The sequence below is a fragment of the Ranitomeya imitator genome, chromosome 4, assembly GCF_032444005.1.
Source record: "Ranitomeya imitator isolate aRanImi1 chromosome 4, aRanImi1.pri, whole genome shotgun sequence".
NCBI lineage: Eukaryota > Metazoa > Chordata > Amphibia > Anura > Dendrobatidae > Ranitomeya > Ranitomeya imitator.
In genome coordinates this window covers 343,968,999-343,987,673 of record NC_091285.1, presented here as the reverse complement: position 1 = coordinate 343,987,673, position 18,675 = coordinate 343,968,999, and positions in this window count along the sequence as shown.

The following is an 18,675-nucleotide window of genomic DNA, read 5'->3' as shown; positions in this document are numbered from 1 at the left end:
CTCGTTTTTTTGCTTTTTTTATTGAGAGCAGTGATCCGGGGGGCCAAGGGCAGAATGCTGGAGACACTGGGGATAGAGATGCTGGACACAGATGAGGGCAGAGATGCTGGACACATTGGGGGCAGAGATGCTGGACACATTGGGGGCAGAGATGCTGGACACATTGGGGCAGAGATGCTGGACACATTGGGGGCAGAGATGCTGGACACATTGGGGGCAGAGATACTGGACACATTGGGGCAGAGATGCTGGACACATTGGGGGCAGAGATGCTGGACACATTGAGGGCAGAAATGCTGGACACATTGGGGGCAGAGATGCTGGACACATTGGGGGCAGAGATGCTGGACACATTGGGGGCAGAGATGCTGGACACATTGGGGGCAGAGATGCTGGACAGTGGGGGCAGAGATGCTGGACAGTGGGGGCAGAGATGCTGGACACATTGGGGGCAGAGATGCTGGACATATTGGGGGCAGAGATGCTGGAAACATTGGGGGCAGAGATGCTGGACACATTGGGGGCAGAGATGCTGGATACTGGGGGCAGAAATGCTGGACACTGGGGCAGAGATGCTGGACACACTGGGGGCAAGACTGGAGACAGATGGGGCAGGATTGGAGACATGGGCAGAATGTAGATACGGGGCATGATTGGAGACACGGGGCAGAATGAAAGACATGGGGCAGGATTGGAGACAGATTGTACAGGATCATGGGGCAGGACGGTTACGATGGAGACCGATAGGGAGATCATATGGGGCAGGATGGGTACTCATGAGGGCAGGATGCGAGAACATATGGCTGGAGCCAGGAATGAGATACACGAGGCCAGGATGGGGGATATTATTATTACCATAGGGGCTAATTAAGGGATATTATTACTACAGTGATGTATTTATTTTATTTTTTGAATATACTGTTTTAAATGAGGGGGCAGGACTGTTACTGTGTAGAGCGACACTGTGTCACCATTTTTTCTTCATGTGATGTAATGAACAGTAGAAATTGGGAAAAATTAAGTAATGTGTTCTGCAAGCGGAGCTCGAGATAACTGTGTTATTTCTTGCAGAGATGAGTCCTGGCTGGATGAAGTGATGGTGGTATGTGCTGGATGAAAGATGAAGGACTTCACCTAGAGACGTCACTGGTGAGTCAGTGTGTTACTTATACACTGACACTATACACTGTATACTATATACAGAGTTCCTATTTATAATGTCCAGAGGGATCACTGTATAACCTCTACACAGACACTGCATACTACGTACAGATCTCCTGTGTATAATGGCACTTATGGTGATAGTATTGTGTTTTTTTATTACTGATCAGTATTGTAGTATTCAGTCACTATGTGGTGGTAATATGTGATTTGTTCATGGTGTTGCGTTATTTGTCCCTTGTATGTGCTATTTGGTCACTTTGTGGTGGTAATATGTGGTCTGGTCATGGTGCGGTGGTATTTTTTCTTTGTATGTGATATTATTCGGTCACTGGTGGTAATATGTGGTCTGGTCATGGTGTTGTATTTGTTCCTTGTATGTGATATTATTGGTCATTTAAAAAATTGAAAAATAAATAAAACATACCTAAATTGTAATGCATATTTTAACAAATATTTAATAGGTTACAATAGAGTAGGACCCAGCCAAAAGTGTCTACCGTGTTATGGTGGCGGCTTGAAAAATCTTTTGGCCAAAACAAAAGCTGCCGATAATATGTGTGATCTGGTGATGGGAACTGTTAATGTGTGATAGGTGAGAAGTGGAGTTTCATACAGCAACTATTTTTCTGGAATAGTCTGGTTCAGCTATATGATGATCCCGTCGCATGACCCAGTCATATGACCGGGGGGCCCACAGAGTTTGAACAGCCTGGGGCCCTGGCTAGCCTTAATCCACCCCTGTCAGGGGCTCTGCAAATGCAACGTAACGCCTGCAGACCAATCCATCTAAGTCTGCATTCCAAACGGCGCTCCTTCCCTTCCGAGCGCTGCCATGCACTCAAACAGTGGTTCCCCCCACATATGGGGTATCAGTGTACTCAGGACTAATTGGACAACAACTTTTGGGGTCCAATTTCTCATGTTACCCTTGGGAAAAAAAATTGCGGCCTAAAAGATCATTTTGTGGAAAGAAAAAATTATTTTTTAATTTTCACGGCTCTACGTTATAAACTTTAGTGAAACAATTGGGGCTAAGTTCCTTAGGGGGTCTTCTTTCCAAAATGGGGTCACTTGTGGGGAGTTTCCACTGTTTAGGCACATCAGGGGCTCTCCAAACGCGACATGGGTTCCGATCTCAATTCCAGCCAATTTTGCATTGAAAAGTCAAACGGCACTCCTTCCCTTCCAAGCTCTGCCATGCACTCAAACAGTGGTTTACCCCCATATATGGGGTATCAGCGTACTCAGGACAAATTGAAGAACAACTTTTGGGGTCCATTTTGTCCTGTTTCCCTTGGGAAAATAAAAATTTGGGGAGAAAAGATCATTTTTGTTAAAAAAAAAAAGATTTATTTTTACGGCTCTACATAATAAACTTCTGTAAAGTACTTGGGGGTTCAAAGTGCTCACCACACATCTAGATTAGTTCCCTAGGGGGGTCTACTTTCCAAAGTGGTGTCACTTGTGGGGGGTTTCCACTGTTTAGGCACGTCAGGGGCACTCCAAACACGACATGGTGTCCGATCTCAATTCCAGCCAATTTTGCACTGAAAAGTCAAACGGCGCTCCTTCCCTTCCGAGCTCTGCCATGCGCCCAAACAGTGGTGTACCCCCACATATAAATCATAAAGTACAATATGTCATGAGAAACCTGTCTCAGAATGACCAGGATCCGTTGAAGCGTTTCAGAGTTATGACCTCATAAAGTGACAGTGGTCAGAATTTAAAAAAATGGCCTGGTCAGGAAGTTGAAAACAGGCTTCGGGGTGAAGGGGTTAATACTGTAAAGTTCGAAGCTTGAAGAGCCAGCAGGCAGCCCTTACAATTTATAGAGGAACAGCAGGTGTCTTCCACTATTTTTAGAGGGCCAGCAGGTGTCTTGGGGACAGATGAGACATAAGGTACCGTTACACTAAGTGACGCTGCAGCGATATAGACAACGAGCCGATCGCTGCAGCGTCGCTGTTTAGGTCGCTAGGAGACATCAAACACGGCAACAGCAGAACGATGCAGGAGCGATTCAGTGACGTACTTATCGTTCTCGCTGGTTGTTAGCTCCATGAAAAAACATTGCAGGCATCATTGCTTTTGCTGTCAAACATGACGAATCACGCCGACCTGACGACCAAATAAAGTTCCGGACTTCTAGCTACGACCAGCGATGTCACAGCGGGATCCTGATCGCTACTGCGAGTCAAACACAACGAGATCGCTATCCAGGACGCAGCAACGTCATGGATCGCTGTAGTCGTTCTCGTTCTAAAGTTGCTCAGTGTGAAGGTACCTCAAGAATTTTTAGGTTAAGCACATCATTCTACTGTTTTCTGTGCATGGAATGAGGCCTGCAAGTAAAAGAACACAGTCAAATATAGTGGAGGTTGAAAAAAATGTAGGTGTTGTTTTGCTTCCTCTAGTCCCTGGTGCCTTGACTGTGTGCAATATATATAAGAAACTTGGCACTCAACTTAATGACATCAGAAGTGAACTTTAATGTAGTCTAAGTTATAGTAAACAAAAAAGGTTCAGTTACTACAAAAGAATTTTTTATACAGAAAACATGAAATGAATTGCATCAGCAACAAGTGAGTATAAGAAAAAACAAAAATAATAAACAAAAAACAAAAGTATATACACGGGAAAGAATTGTATATGGTCAATATTACATTAGTAAGTAAACTCACGCAGTAGAAGACTACAAACACCCAGCTTATACATAGAATCAACAGTATTTAAATGTGTATGGCGAGAAAAAAGGGAAGAATTAAAATTTAAATAAGGATGAAGATTCAAATATCATGATAGGCTAGTGTGATATAAAAGTGATAGCAATAACAGCAGGACCAGGTTGAAAAAGGTTTAAAATACAAAGTGGTAGATGCACCATAGGGTAATAAGGGATAGAAATAAATGTTGGGAAACATACCAATTTTTTTTTTTTTTAGATCTTGTCACATGAACACTGGTATCCCCTATAGGAGTACATGCAATCTGTATGATTAAAAAATTATATACTTTAGAAAAAAGATACAATTCAGTGATCATATTGCTAACATGGAAAACTGCCTACCAGATTGTGGAAGTTGGTAAGTGTTCCAATGGAAGTTATATAACTACCCAGGATATGGTGAAAATCTATGGGAATAGCAATCAATTAGATATAAATATAGCACTTCAACCAGGCTAATGGCATATAGAAAGTCAGACCTTGTTCCATATGGAAGCTTGTGTCCACTTCAAACGCGGTATCCACTGCTTGTCAACGGCATATGTGTGTACTCAGTGCTAGTTTAAATAGGTAGGGGCGGGACTCGTTTGTCGGCTGCTGTCCAAACAGAGCGGAATGTACAGCTGGAAGTGACCTAACCGGAAGTGAATGGCCGTGCGTTCCAGGAGCATTGTTATTTTTCTGTTATACTCACTTGTTGCTGATGCAATTCATTTAATTTCATGTTTTCCTTGTAAAAAAAATTTTGTAGTAACTGATGAAGGTCTGAGATACCGAAACATTTTTTGTTTACTACAACTTGGACTACATTAAAGTTCACTTCTGATGTCATTGAGTGCAGAATTACTTATATATACTGCTTTATGGTGTGGGAACCTACTCTGGCACCCCCTTTGGTAGTGATCACAGTGTTTTTTTCCATATTGACTGTGTGCAATGCATCATGAAATGTGAAGAGTCCCAAAAGATTTTGGGCTACAATGTGCTTAAAAAGCACTCAGAAATAGATGGAAACAAAAGCACTGAGAGTTCAGAAGTTTGTAATTCCAGCCCCAGTAGTGTCTCACCACTACCTCTTACAAGCAGATGCAATAGAGAAACAGTGAATGGACACATTAAATCAGTTAATTTTGCCTGCTTTGATGGATTTCTGAGTATAGAACACAGTTGAAAACATGAATCAGTCAAAGAGTTCATGGAAAAAAGTCAGCGTCAGGAAGGCTTAGAATTTATAAGTCAATAATCCCTGACTATATGCCTGTCATATGCTATACCAAATGCCAAACCACACCCTACATGACTTGCAGATAAGAGCGGCATTATTGTAGAATATAGAAAGGATCTGGAACAGCCCTGAAAATATATTTTTTTGTACGTGGCAGCAACTAAGTGTGGAGGAAGCAAGTAACACTGGATTTCTGAATACAGAACACAGTAAAAAACATGAATCGTTCAATGAGTCCATGGAAAAAAACAGCATCAGGAAGGATTAGAATTTAAAAGGCAATAATCCCTGACTAGATGCCTGTCATATGCTATACATACTGCAACACCTTACCCTACATGAATTACAGATAACAGCAGTATTATTATAGGGGAATAGAATCTATTTGAATTAGCACTAAAAAAGCAATTAGTTTAATGTAGTAGCATCAAGGACTGCTATTTCATCATCCCTGCTCGGGAATATAGTAGGGCGTTTCGTATCTACTCAGCCTGATATGGAGGATACAGTATATTCTGTACTTACTGAACAAACATTTTTGTCCTGGCTGTGAAATCATGTATACAGTGAGAAATCTCCCTTTGTGACGACCACCTAAGAGCCCACAACAAAACACTAGATCATATACTAATAGAACCCATCAGCTCTTTTGGTTTCATAAAATGTTCCCTCAACTATCAGGTGGATCCACAGAAAAGCATTTTTTCCATTACTATGGAGTGAGTCTCCTACACTGGTAAAGTGTATGCACTAAGTGCAAGGGATGCCACAAATTAGAAGGAGGCGCTCCAATACGCCATTGAAGGGACATACTGGAGGGCCTCAAAAAACATTTTTTTCAATTCCCAAATGTTGCATTTTTCACTCAGCAACATCCACTGCTGTTTGTTTCTGGAAAACATCCATGGAGTCAAAATTGTCACTACACCTGTAGATAAATTCCCAAAGGGGTATAATTTCCAAAATATGGTCACTTGATGGAGGGATTCTGTTTTTCTAGCACTTAAGGTACCGTCTCACATAACGATATCGTTAACGATATCGTTGCTTTTTGTGACGTAGCAACGATATCGTTAACGAAATCGTTATGCGTGACAGCGACCAACGATTGTTAAATATTAATTATTCTTATTTTTATTCTGTACTGAGCACATTGCTTCTTGCTGACACTATGAAAAGCTATTTCTGTGTATGTAGCTCAGAGTATAAGTTAACTCCATATACAGAAGACATGTGATCTGTAGAAACCATATAAATAACGTCTCTAAGGAGGGTGGGGGGTCTTTTTGTCACGTGGGACGGTCACCTCCCTTCCTTCACCATCATTCTCCATGGACATGGGACAAGACACGAGGAACAACAGCTGTTAGCTACTCCATGCCGTGATGACTTCAGACTTCACACAGACAGATGACTTTTACCATTCTACCTTTTAAAGATGAGTAACAGGAGAAGCGCTGATATCTACACATGGACACTCTGTTTGTAATTGTTTCATCTACCTTTTATGTTTTTGCTGCGATGGTGGATAACTCAATAAACCACTATACTTTCGTCAGAATATCATGACATTTTTCTTTTAAGAATAACGCACCTGGTTAAGTCTTGATTAGATATTTTTGGTAAATAACGATTTTTAACATTGGCGAGCCAGCCAGTTTTGATTTTTTGTGCTATTTTTGCGTGAATTTCCTTCTTCTTGCACACGGGGGAAGACAGAAGAGTTCCGCTAGATTGTGCAAGTATTCAGGAATTCCACTTCAAAACTTCAAGTCACAAAGAACTCATACAAGAACCTACGAATTACGAAGACTTTAACAGGTGTCAGACGGATTGACAGCAAGCACTGGTAGTGCTGAAGATAGATGTGCTAAAAATAGCCGTGCTGAAGTCCGGAGCCCAGCGTTGTAAAAGCAAAGGGATTACAAGCTGAGATTTCAAGGTAAGACAAATGGATTTGATAAATTCATATGCTAAATCAAGTCAGATAGAATTTGTAAGTTTGTACGGATCTAGCTTAGAAATATTTTGGTCTAATTTATTTGCAGAATGCAGAATAGCGAATTCGAATTTGAATTTAGATTCTAAGCTAATGTCTAAGAAAAAAGAAAAAGAGCAACTTAAAAATATCTTACATATGGTTTATGTATTTAACGAGTTTGTGACAGAGAAGTCCAAAAAAGACAGTGTAGAAAGAATTTCTAAGGAAACTAATGATGTTCCCAAGATTGACTGTAATGAGAAGAGTGAGAAAGATGTGACGCACGTATCTGTAATGACGATGACCACCCAAAGTGACATTGACTTTGTGACACAAGATGAAAAACAAGATGGAGGAAGTGAAGGAGACATGACAATTGACAAAGATGATCTACGAGGGACAGATGTACAAGGGCCACTAAAAATAGACGACTCAGAGGCCCAACTCCAACTTAAATCTAGGAAAATCCTGCTAAAATTATGCAAAATCATTCCTGCATATGATGACAAAATCCATGTGTGCAGAAATTCAGAGATATTTGAAAGTTTTGCTGATAAGTTTGATTTGACTAATCAGGAGAAAAATAATTTGTTTAAAATTTGGCTGCCAGTAACTTTTATGAGAAGATATTCATTAGAAATGCAGAATGAGGAGTATGAAAATATGACTGATGTAGAAAGATTAAGAATTTTGATTTTCTGTGGATTAAAAGAAAATTATCCAGATCTTGATATTCTTCTAAAATTGAAGATTGGCCAGAAAGAATGTACTTTTACATTCATGTCCATTTTTGAAAGGACTTATAAATTGGTCTGTACGAATTTGAATCAACAATCCATGATAAATTGTTTTGTAAACAAGTTTAAATTCTTAAATCCTGTATCTCATATAATTGCTACACAGAAAAATTCTTTATACGAATGCGCCCAATCCCTTGATTTTTCTAGAAAACACGAGAATCTTGAAAGGAAAACACATTTTACTAAGTTTTTGAAACCAGTCAGAATTCAATCTTATCAAAAGCCAAAATCAAAATCTTCAAATCTGATCCAAAATCAAATCTATGAAGTACGAAGAAAATTACATATTTGTTACAAACCGTATGAAAAGATTCAGGAGTCTATTAAAGAAATTTCTCTGAAAGATTTAAAATCTGAAGGGTCAGATCTGTCTCTATAGATGGCGGAAACTGACAGACGGAAGCAGGTGAGTATCCCAGGGGGAGCTCAGCTGAACACTCCATTATCACAGCAGTTCTTCAAAGAGTCCATAGGGTTAAAACTGACCTTACTAAATACAGCATTTCAGATAATCGACAGAGAGTTACATTTTGGGATAGGAATTGGCTAAATATGTAATTATATTATATGATGAGTTATACAATGTATTATTTATTAATATGTAATTATTTTATTCAATATAATTCTGCAGTTATATATATTAATATAGTATACAGTAAATACTGTAGCATATTTGTATAAATAGAGATTATATTAACTGTATTTTTATATATATAGTGAAATAATTAAAATTTACTCCAGTAAAAAATATTTAGAATTACAATTAAATACATTTATTAAATATATACATATGTATAAGATATTTAAATTATTTTGTTTTGAAATAAATATGAAATTAACCTTTATCTTTCATTTCCCTTAGAATTTTACTTTCAAAGCGAGGATTGAACAAAAAATACCTGTTTCATGAATTTATGTCTTATTCACACAGGAAGCTATATTAACTGCATGATTTATATATATATATTTAACACTAACAAAATAAATAATATATCTAACAACCTAAAAATGTGTGTACTACATGTAAATTTTCTTTCTGTAATAATCTAAAACTTTTTTTTTTTTTTTTCCTCCCACTGCATGGTGCATGACGTGACAGCTGTGAGTTAAGGAATATCATATAGCCTTGTTTTTTTTTAGTTTTAGGAATTTTCCTCAGCCTATACATTCAAATGGTTTCAGTAACAGGCTTGTACCGAAATAGTGTTGAAACATTCAACTCGGGTTTCTTGTAAATGGAGGAGTCCTTTCTATAGGTTAAAACATACTGTTACATAATATTTGGGGAATATTCAAAGGAATATTAGAATACCAAATTTAATAGATTACAATGCGCATTGATTGATAATTAGGATACAATATTTTGGGTTAATATACATGTTTTTTATTCTTTGTATGTGAAATGTATTGTGAACGTCTATGTGAGTCACATGTGACAGGTGAGAGAACATATGAGCAGCTGCTGAGTGAATTTGACATAAGTGTGTAATGTAAGAGTGACCAGAGCGTGGTATGTGGAATGTGGAATGTGTATGCACAGTTTGACTGAGGCCTCATGATTTATGGTATGTTTGAGAGAAAAAAAAAAAAAAACAACAACTTTGTGTTTAATAAATAATAAGATTCAGTTAAATTATTAGAATATTAAGATATATTTAAATATTATTATTCAACATGTATTTCTTTAGTGATTATTAGTGAATAAGTACAATAACATTTTCCAAATTATAATTTTTTTCATATTCAGTGTTTTTTTATGGTTACATAGATGAGTACACATCTTCAAACAAATATATGGCACAAGTTGATATGACAGTTATAAAAATAATGATTTTTCACTTGGGTTTTTACAAATTAATTTTTTCATAAAATAATATTTTTTGATATTAAGGGGGAAATGTGTTTTTGATCTTGATCACATCATCACATTTCATCAATACCTCTTCTTTACACATTTTAATAAAGAAATATTAATAAGGTATTATTGGGTACAATAACAATAAATATTATAAATATCATTTTTTCCTCTAATGAAGGGTATTATATGCAAAGTTGTATAATTTCAATATTTTGGTAATCCAAGGTTATGACAACATCTACATGAGGAAGTATTAAGGGAATGTATTACTGAGACATAATCTCAGCATTTGTCATGAACATATAAAGGCCTTATTCTTATTTTTATTCTCATTTTTGTTTTTAATTTTTCATTTTTTTCATCAACAAATGAAGGCCTTATTTTAATTTTTAATTTTTAATTTTTTCTTCAATTTTTATTTTTCATTCTTATTTTTCATCAAGGAAAAATCAATATTTAATAGAGTAATGTCTACAAGCATATTGCTTTATCAAATATAATGATCATATGGTTTCATTATATAAGAAATGTTTCAATCCTGAGTTAAATACAACAATTCTTTCACTCATTCATTCATTTATTCATATATATATTCTTATTTTGGTTCATGGCTATACATACTTACATATTATTGGTCTACTGAACATAAATTAATAAAGTTTTAATACTAAATATCAGCACTTGTTACATAAAAGACATACTGACATTTATGGGTTCAAAAAGAAATTACACCTATGACATAAAAATGTCCAATCACATGAAGAATATGGTTAATAATATACTATCATTTATTATTATTATTATTTTATTTTCCAAATATAAATTCCATTTTAATATCATTTAATAATTATATGGATATTATTGATTGCTATGGTACGCTGTGATATTATAAGTTAGGGAAATTACCAGATTTGGTATAGAATAGGGAATGAAGACTTCAATCAAGATACTAAAGACGTTAATGAAGATTTTATATTTTTCTAAATTCAATTGATTCTTAAAAGTTACAAGAAGGAAAGCCGTTATCCAGAAGTTCCACAAGGTAACAATGCTATGATTTCTGAGTAATAATAGACTGTGTCAAATACAATTCATGTCACCATTCACAACTACAGCATCCATCACTGACAACTGAGTACAGTATCAAAGATGAACAGTGTTATTACGTTCCAGTGGTTTCCTATCACCTATAAGACTTCCATGAAAGCTGGTGAACACTCAGGTAATTGTCAGGACGCTACAACCCTGACATGTGTCCTGTGCACTAAGGACTGGTTATGGTGCTATGTTTGGCAAGGAAGAGTCAATGTAACCCTTGCTGTGCTGACCAAAGACGTCACACCTGTTCCAAGACCAGTGCGGACGATATGAGGATTCCAGATGATTTCCAAGGCGAGCCAATGTAAGTCCAGGTCTCTAAAGGTGACACTGCACAGATATTAAAGCGACATTTCATCTATGAACTTTGTTTTCTTATCAACATTTGAATTTATGGACTTTGATTGACACATGACACACAGTCTCTACATATCTACATGCTATCATCTATTACAAAAGACATATTAAAGATTGTTTAAAAGAACCAAGAAGACATCAATATGAAGATCAGATGACATCAGACCTGAGATGCTTCAAGTAGATATAGGGAAGTATAATATATATTTTATATGAATATTAGTCACGGCTTACCATAACATGAATTACCATAACATGAATTACCATAACATGAATTTACATATCATTATATTATTGAGAACATATAACGATATTATTATTAATAATATTATTTATTACATCATTTTGCCAAAGAAGAAAGTAGATTTTATTAATATTTTAATTTGAGGGTTCCAATCAATGTCTGTCACCCTCAAAAGGGGGAATTGTTAAATATTAATTATTCTTATTTTTATTCTGTACTGAGCACATTGCTTCTTGCTGACACTATGAAAAGCTATTTCTGTGTATGTAGCTCAGAGTATAAGTTAACTCCATATACAGAAGACATGTGATCTGTAGAAACCATATAAATAACGTCTCTAAGGAGGGTGGGGGGTCTTTTTGTCACGTGGGACGGTCACCTCCCTTCCTTCACCATCATTCTCCATGGACATGGGACAAGACACGAGGAACAACAGCTGTTAGCTACTCCATGCCGTGATGACTTCAGACTTCACACAGACAGATGACTTTTACCATTCTACCTTTTAAAGATGAGTAACAGGAGAAGCGCTGATATCTACACATGGACACTCTGTTTGTAATTGTTTCATCTACCTTTTATGTTTTTGCTGCGATGGTGGATAACTCAATAAACCACTATACTTTCGTCAGAATATCATGACATTTTTCTTTTAAGAATAACGCACCTGGTTAAGTCTTGATTAGATATTTTTGGTAAATAACGATTTTTAACAACGATCAGGCCCCTGCTGGGAGATCGTTGGTCGCTGGGGAAAGTCCAGGACTTTATTTCGTCGCTGGATCACCCGCTGACATCGCTGAATCGGCGTGTGTGACGCCGATTCAGCGATGTCTTCACTGGTAAACAGGGTAAACATCGGGTTACTAAGCGCAGGGCCGCGCTTTTTAACCCGATGTTTACCCTGGTTACCATTGTAAAAGTAAAAAAAAAACACTACATACTTACATTCCTGTTACGTTCCGCCGGCGTCAGCTTCCCTGCATCCCCCAGTGTCAGCGCCGGCCGGCCGTAAAGCAGAGCACAGCGGTGACGTCACCGCTCTGCTTTCCGGCCAGGGCTTACACAGTGCAGGAAAGCTGACGCTGGGGAACGTGACCGGAATGTAAGTATGTAGTGTTTTTTTTTTACATTTACAATGGTAACCAGGGTAAACATCGGGTTACTAAGCGCGGCCCTGGGCTTAGTAACCCGATGTTTACCCTGGTTACCCGGGGACTTCGGGATCGTTGGTCGCTGGAGAGCTGTCTGTGTGACAGCTCTCCAGCGACCAAACAGCGACGCTGCAGCGATCGGCATCGTTGTCTAGATCGCTGCAGCGTCGCTAAATGTGACGGTAACTTTAGGGGCTATGTATATGGTTTCTGCAAGCTATTGTAGGGAATTCTGCACTCCAGGAGGCAAATATCGCTCCATCCCTCCCGAGGCTCTTCATATGGCTAAGCAGTACCGGAGAGCCACATATGGGGTATTGCCACATTCGTTAGAAATTGTGGGACAAATTTTAATGCCATTTTTACCCACTTCTTGTGTGAAAATGTAAAATCCATTGCTAAACTAAATTTTGGTGGTAAAAATGTGGTTATTTTTTCTTCACTGCCAAATGGTATAAAATTCTGTGACACACACCTTGTGTCAATATGATCACTGCACCTCTAGATAAATTTATTGAGAGGTGTAATTTGTAAAATGGGGTCACTTATGGGGGTGTCTGCTATTCTGGTAACTCAGGAGCCCTCAGTGGGTCATGGCAACCGCAAACCATAACAGTAAAATCTGCACTACAGTATGGCACCCCTTCCTTAATATGGGGCTAAAACTAAATTTTGGTGGCAAAAATGTAATTATTTTTTCACTATACAATAATATAAAATTCTATGACACACCTGTGGAGTCAATATGATCACTATTGTGAATTCTGTGGCCGGGCTCCCTCCTGTGGTCGTGAGTGGTACTTCGGCTGGTTCTGTCTATGAGCTTCCTTTGGTGGATGAGAGTGGTACTGCGGCTTCTGAGTTTCCTTCCTCAGGTGATAAGGTTAAGTCGTTAGGTGCTGCTCTATTTAACTCCACCTGGTGCTTTGATCCTGGCCTCCAGTCAATGTTCTAGTATTGGTCTTGCTTCCTCCTGGATCGTTCCTGTGGCCTGTCTATCCTGCATAAGCTAAGTTCTGCTTATGTTATTTTTGTTTGCTACATTTTCTGTCCAGCTTGCTATATTGGTTTTTCTTGCTTGCTGGAAGCTCTGAGACGCAGAGGGAGCACCTCCGTACCGTTAGTCGGTGCGGAGGGTCTTTTTGCCCCTCTGCGTGGTTGTTTGTAGGTTTTTGTGTTGACCGCAAAGCTATCTTTCCTATCCTCGGTCTATTCAGTAAGTCGGGCCTCACTTTGCTACTTGCGTTAGGCGCAATCCACGGCTACCTCTAGTAGTGTGATAGGATTAGGGATTGCGGTCAGCAGAGTTTCCACGTCTCAGAGCTCGTCCTATGTTTTTGGTCAATGTCAGGTCACTTTGTGTCCTCTGAACTTCAAGGTCCATTGTGGTTCTGAATTACCTGTTCATAACAGATCACTGCACCCCTAGATGAATTTGTTGTGAGGTGTAGTTTGTAAAATGGGGTCACTTATGGGGGGTTCTGCTGTGCTAGTACCTCATGGCACCAGCAAACCATAACAGTAAACTCTGCACTATAATACGGCGCTCCTTCCCTTCTGATCTTTGCACTGTGCCTGGTAAGTATTTCCTAATTACATGTACGGTATTGGCACACTCAAGAAAACATGGACCTCAGTTTGTTGTAAAAATTTCTCACGTTAGCCCTTAGAAAAATTAAAAACTTGTGGTTAAAAACATTTTAGGGCTAAAATGTAATTATTCTTTCTTCACCACTCAATGGTATAAAATTCTGTGATGCACATTTGGTGGTAATATGATCACTGCACCCATAGATGAATTCATTAAGGGGTGTAGTTTGTAAAATAAGTTCACATATGGAAGATTTCTGTTCTTCTGGCACCTCCATGGCTCTGCCAATGTGACATGACACCCTCAAACCATTCCAACAAAATTTGAACACCAATCTGGTGCTACTTCCCTTCTGAGCTTTGCACTGTGTCTCAAAAGTAGTTTTCCCCCACATATGAGGTATCGGCATACTCAGAAGAAATTGGGCAAAAAATTGTATGTGATTTTTTTTCACGACTTAACGTTATAAACTTCTGTGAAGTAACTGGGGGTTCAAAGTGTTCACAACACATCTAAAAACATTCCTTGAGGGGTATAGTTTGCTAAATGGGGTAACTTGTGGTGGTTTTCCAATGTTTAGGCACATCAGGGACTCTACAAACAGGACATGGAGTCCGCTAATAATTCCAGCAAATTTTGCTTTCAAAAAGTCAAATGACGCTTATTCCCTTCCATGAATTGCCATGCGCCCAAACAGTAGTTTTCTCCCACATGTGGGGTAGCGGTGTTCTCAGAAGAAATTGCACAACAAATTGTATGGTGCAATTTCTCCTGTTACCCTAATGAAAATACAAAATTTGGGGCTAAAAAACATTTTTGTGGGGAAAATGTGATTTTTTTTATTTTCAAGGCTCAAAGTTATACATTTCTGTGAAGCACCTGGGGGTTCAATGTGCTCATCATACATCTAAATAAATTCCCTGAGGAGTCTAGTTTCAAAAATGGTGTCACTTGTGGGATATTTTCACTGTTTAGGCACATCAGGGGTTCTTCAAACATGACATGGTGTTCGCTAATTGTTCGAGCAAATTCTGCATTCAAAAAGTCATATGGTGCTCCTTCTAAGCTCTGCTGTGCACCCAAATAGTGGTGTCACGGCTCCCAGGTAATACTGATGTGGGAAACGCCACACACAGCAGCAAGAGAGCTGAACAAAGCGCTGGGTTACTAACAGGTACAAACAGGACCTGAACCATGTGACAGAGTGGGAGGTGATCGTGGGCGGAGCCAGATGACAGGGAAAAGAGAAAGGATAAACACAAGAGAGTAGTCGAACAAGCTAAGATCAGAGCCAGGAGGTCACAGAGTACCAAAGGGGTGAGACAGAAGATTTTCAGAAGTGAAGCCAGAGGTCAGAAATCCAGAATAACAAACAGGGTAACGCACAGAGAGTAAAGGAAACAATTGCAAACTGGGCACACACTTCAAAGGTCAGGCACGCCGACTAGAACAGAAAGTATAGCTGGCAGCAAATCCTAGTATAAATACCCCTCCCAGATCGAAAAAGAGGCCAGAAAAATTAACCCTGAGAGAACAGGACATTAACCATGTCCTAACCATGACAGTACCCCCTATTAATGGGGGGCCACTGGACCCCCAGGCTTCTCAGGGTACCTGGCATGAAAGGCCCGCACCAGTCGATCAGCATGCACAGAACTGTCCGGATCCCATGACCGATCCTCAATGAAATATCCCTTCCAGTGAATAGGGTACTGAAGCCTCCAGCGCATCCACTGTGAATCAATGATGCGCCCTACCTCGTACTCCAGCTGACCCTCTACTAATCCTGGCAGAACATTGGATGAATATTCTTCTCTAATCGTCCCCACAGGATTAAATAGGGACCTGTGGAAGACATTAGATATTTTGAAGGAGGTGGGCAACTAATTTATAGGCCAACAGGTAGATTACCACTATAACCTTGTATGGACCTATAAACCTGGGCGCCCCACTGCATAGAGGGTATCTTAAGTTTGATGTTATGGGTAGACAACCACACCTTCTTCCCCACAGAAAATGCAGGAGCAAAATATTTGTACCTCTTCTGGGCTTTGGAGATGTTCCCCTGCATCTCCCTCCAAAGGGTTCTTAACTGTTGCACCAAACCCTCAGCACCAGGGCAACCAGAATCCATGCAGGAAAATTCTCCAAAGTGCGGAACAAACCCATAATTGACCTAAAAGGGAGATTTGCCAGTAGACTGATTAATACAACAGTTGAAAGCAAATTCTGCCATGGGCATTACCTCACACTAGTCCTCCTGTCTGGAAGAGGCCAGGCATCTCAAAATTTGTTCCAAAGACTGGTTGGTGCGTTCACTCTGTCTGTTAGATTCCGGGTAATAAGCAGAGGAGAAAGACAACGTAGCCCCCAACTTCTTACAAAAAGCCCTTCAAAACCTGGCCACAAATTGCACACCCCTGTCAGACACCACATTCACAGGTACCCCATGCAACTGAACTATGTGTGAATAAACAAGCGAGCCAAGGTTTCAGCAGAAGGTTATGCAGGTAACAGCACAAAGTGGGCTTGCTTCAAAAACCTATTAATCACTACCACTGAGTTGCCCTTGAAAGACGGAAGATTAGTGATAAAGTCCATGGACAGATGTGTCCATGGTTTATCCGGAATTGGCAAAGGTACCAATTCCCCGGCAAACTGGACCAGAGAACTCTTAGAGTGAGCACACACCCCACAAGTATTTACAAACCTTATGACATCAGTACCCTTAGAGGGCCACCAAAAACTTCTAGCTACTGCCCCCTGGGTAGCTGCAATCCCAGGGTGTGCACTCAACACAGAATCATGAAATTCTTGCAGGAGTGTGAGATGGAAATTTTTGGGTACAAACAATTTACCTGGGAGCTTGTGCTTGTGCTTCCAAAATCTCTCTCTGTAACTCAGATGAGACTTCTGCCACAACCAGTCCCGGTTGAAGAATGGAGGAAGGGGTTTCTGGAGGGGACCCAGAATCAAAACTTCAGGATAAGGCATCCGCCATTTTTAGACCCTGGTCGGAACGCAATGGTAAAATGAAACCGAGAAAAAAAAGTGCCCACCGAGCCTGTCTGGGGGTCAGTCTCTTAGCGGACTCGATATAGGCCAAGTTTTTATGATCAGTGATGACCGTAATGGGATAAATAGCCCCCTCCAGAAAATGCCTCCATTCTTCGAAGGCCAATTAACTGCCAACAATTCCCTGTTGCCGACATCATAATTTCTCTTGGCCAAAGAGCATTTTTTAGAGAAAATGGCACAGGGTTTAAGGTTAGTAAGGGTGGACGGACCCTGGAACAACACTGCTCCCATCCCCACCTCCGAAGCGTCAACCTCCACGATAAAAGGTCTTGACGGATCGGGTTGTATCAACACGGGTGCTGAAGTAAAACATTTCTTCAGTGTCTGGAAGGAATTTTTTCCAGTCACAGACCAATTTTTTACATCCGTCCCTTAGAGAGTGAGGTCTGTCAAGGGTTTATCCACCTGCGAAAACCCTTTAATGAATTTCCTATAATAATTAGCGAACCTCAGGAATCGTTGCAACTAGTGATGAGTGACTATACTCTTTGCTCAGGTTTTCCCGAGCACGCTCGGGTGGTCTCCAAGTATTTGTTAGTGCTCGGAGATTTAGTTTTTGTTGACCCAGCTGCATGATTTACAGCTGCTAGCCAGCCTGAGTACATGTGTAGGTTGCCTGGTTGCTAGGGAATCCCCACATGTAATCAAGCTGCCTAACAGTTGCAAATCATGCAGCTGCTGCAAGGAAAACTAAATCTCCGAGCAGTCGCAAATACTCGGAGACCACCCAAACGTGCTCGGGAAAACCCGAGCAACGAGTATACTCGCTCATCGCTAGTTGCAACCCCTTCAGGTCATGAGGTAAGATCGGAGCCAGGAGATCACGAAGTACCAAAGGGGTGAGACAGAGGATTGTCAGAAGTGAAGCCAGAGGTCAGAAATCCAGAAGAACAAACAGAGTAATGCACGGAGAGCAAGGAAAACAACTGCAAACCGGGCAAACACTCCAGAGGTCAGGCACACAGACTAGAACAGAAAGTATAACTAGCAGCGAATACTAGTCTAGAGTGAGTATAAATACCCCTCACAGATCAAAAAAAGAGGCCAGCAAAATTAACCCTGAGAGAACAGGACATTATCCATGTCCTAACCATGACATTGGTTTTTCCACAATTATGGGGTATCGTCATGCCCAGGAGAAATTGCACAATAAATCTTAGGTCAATTGTTTTCCTGTTACCCTTGCTAAAAAAAAAAAAATGGGTCTAAAGTAAAATTTTTGTGAAAAAAAGTTAAATGTTCATTTTTTTCCACATTCCAAAAATTCCTATGAAGCACCTGAAGGGTTAATAAACTTTTTGAATGTGGTTTTGAGCAAATTGAGGTGTTCAGTTTTTAGAATGATATCATTTTTGTGTATTTTCTGTCCTATAAACCCCTCAAAGTCGCTTCAAATGTGA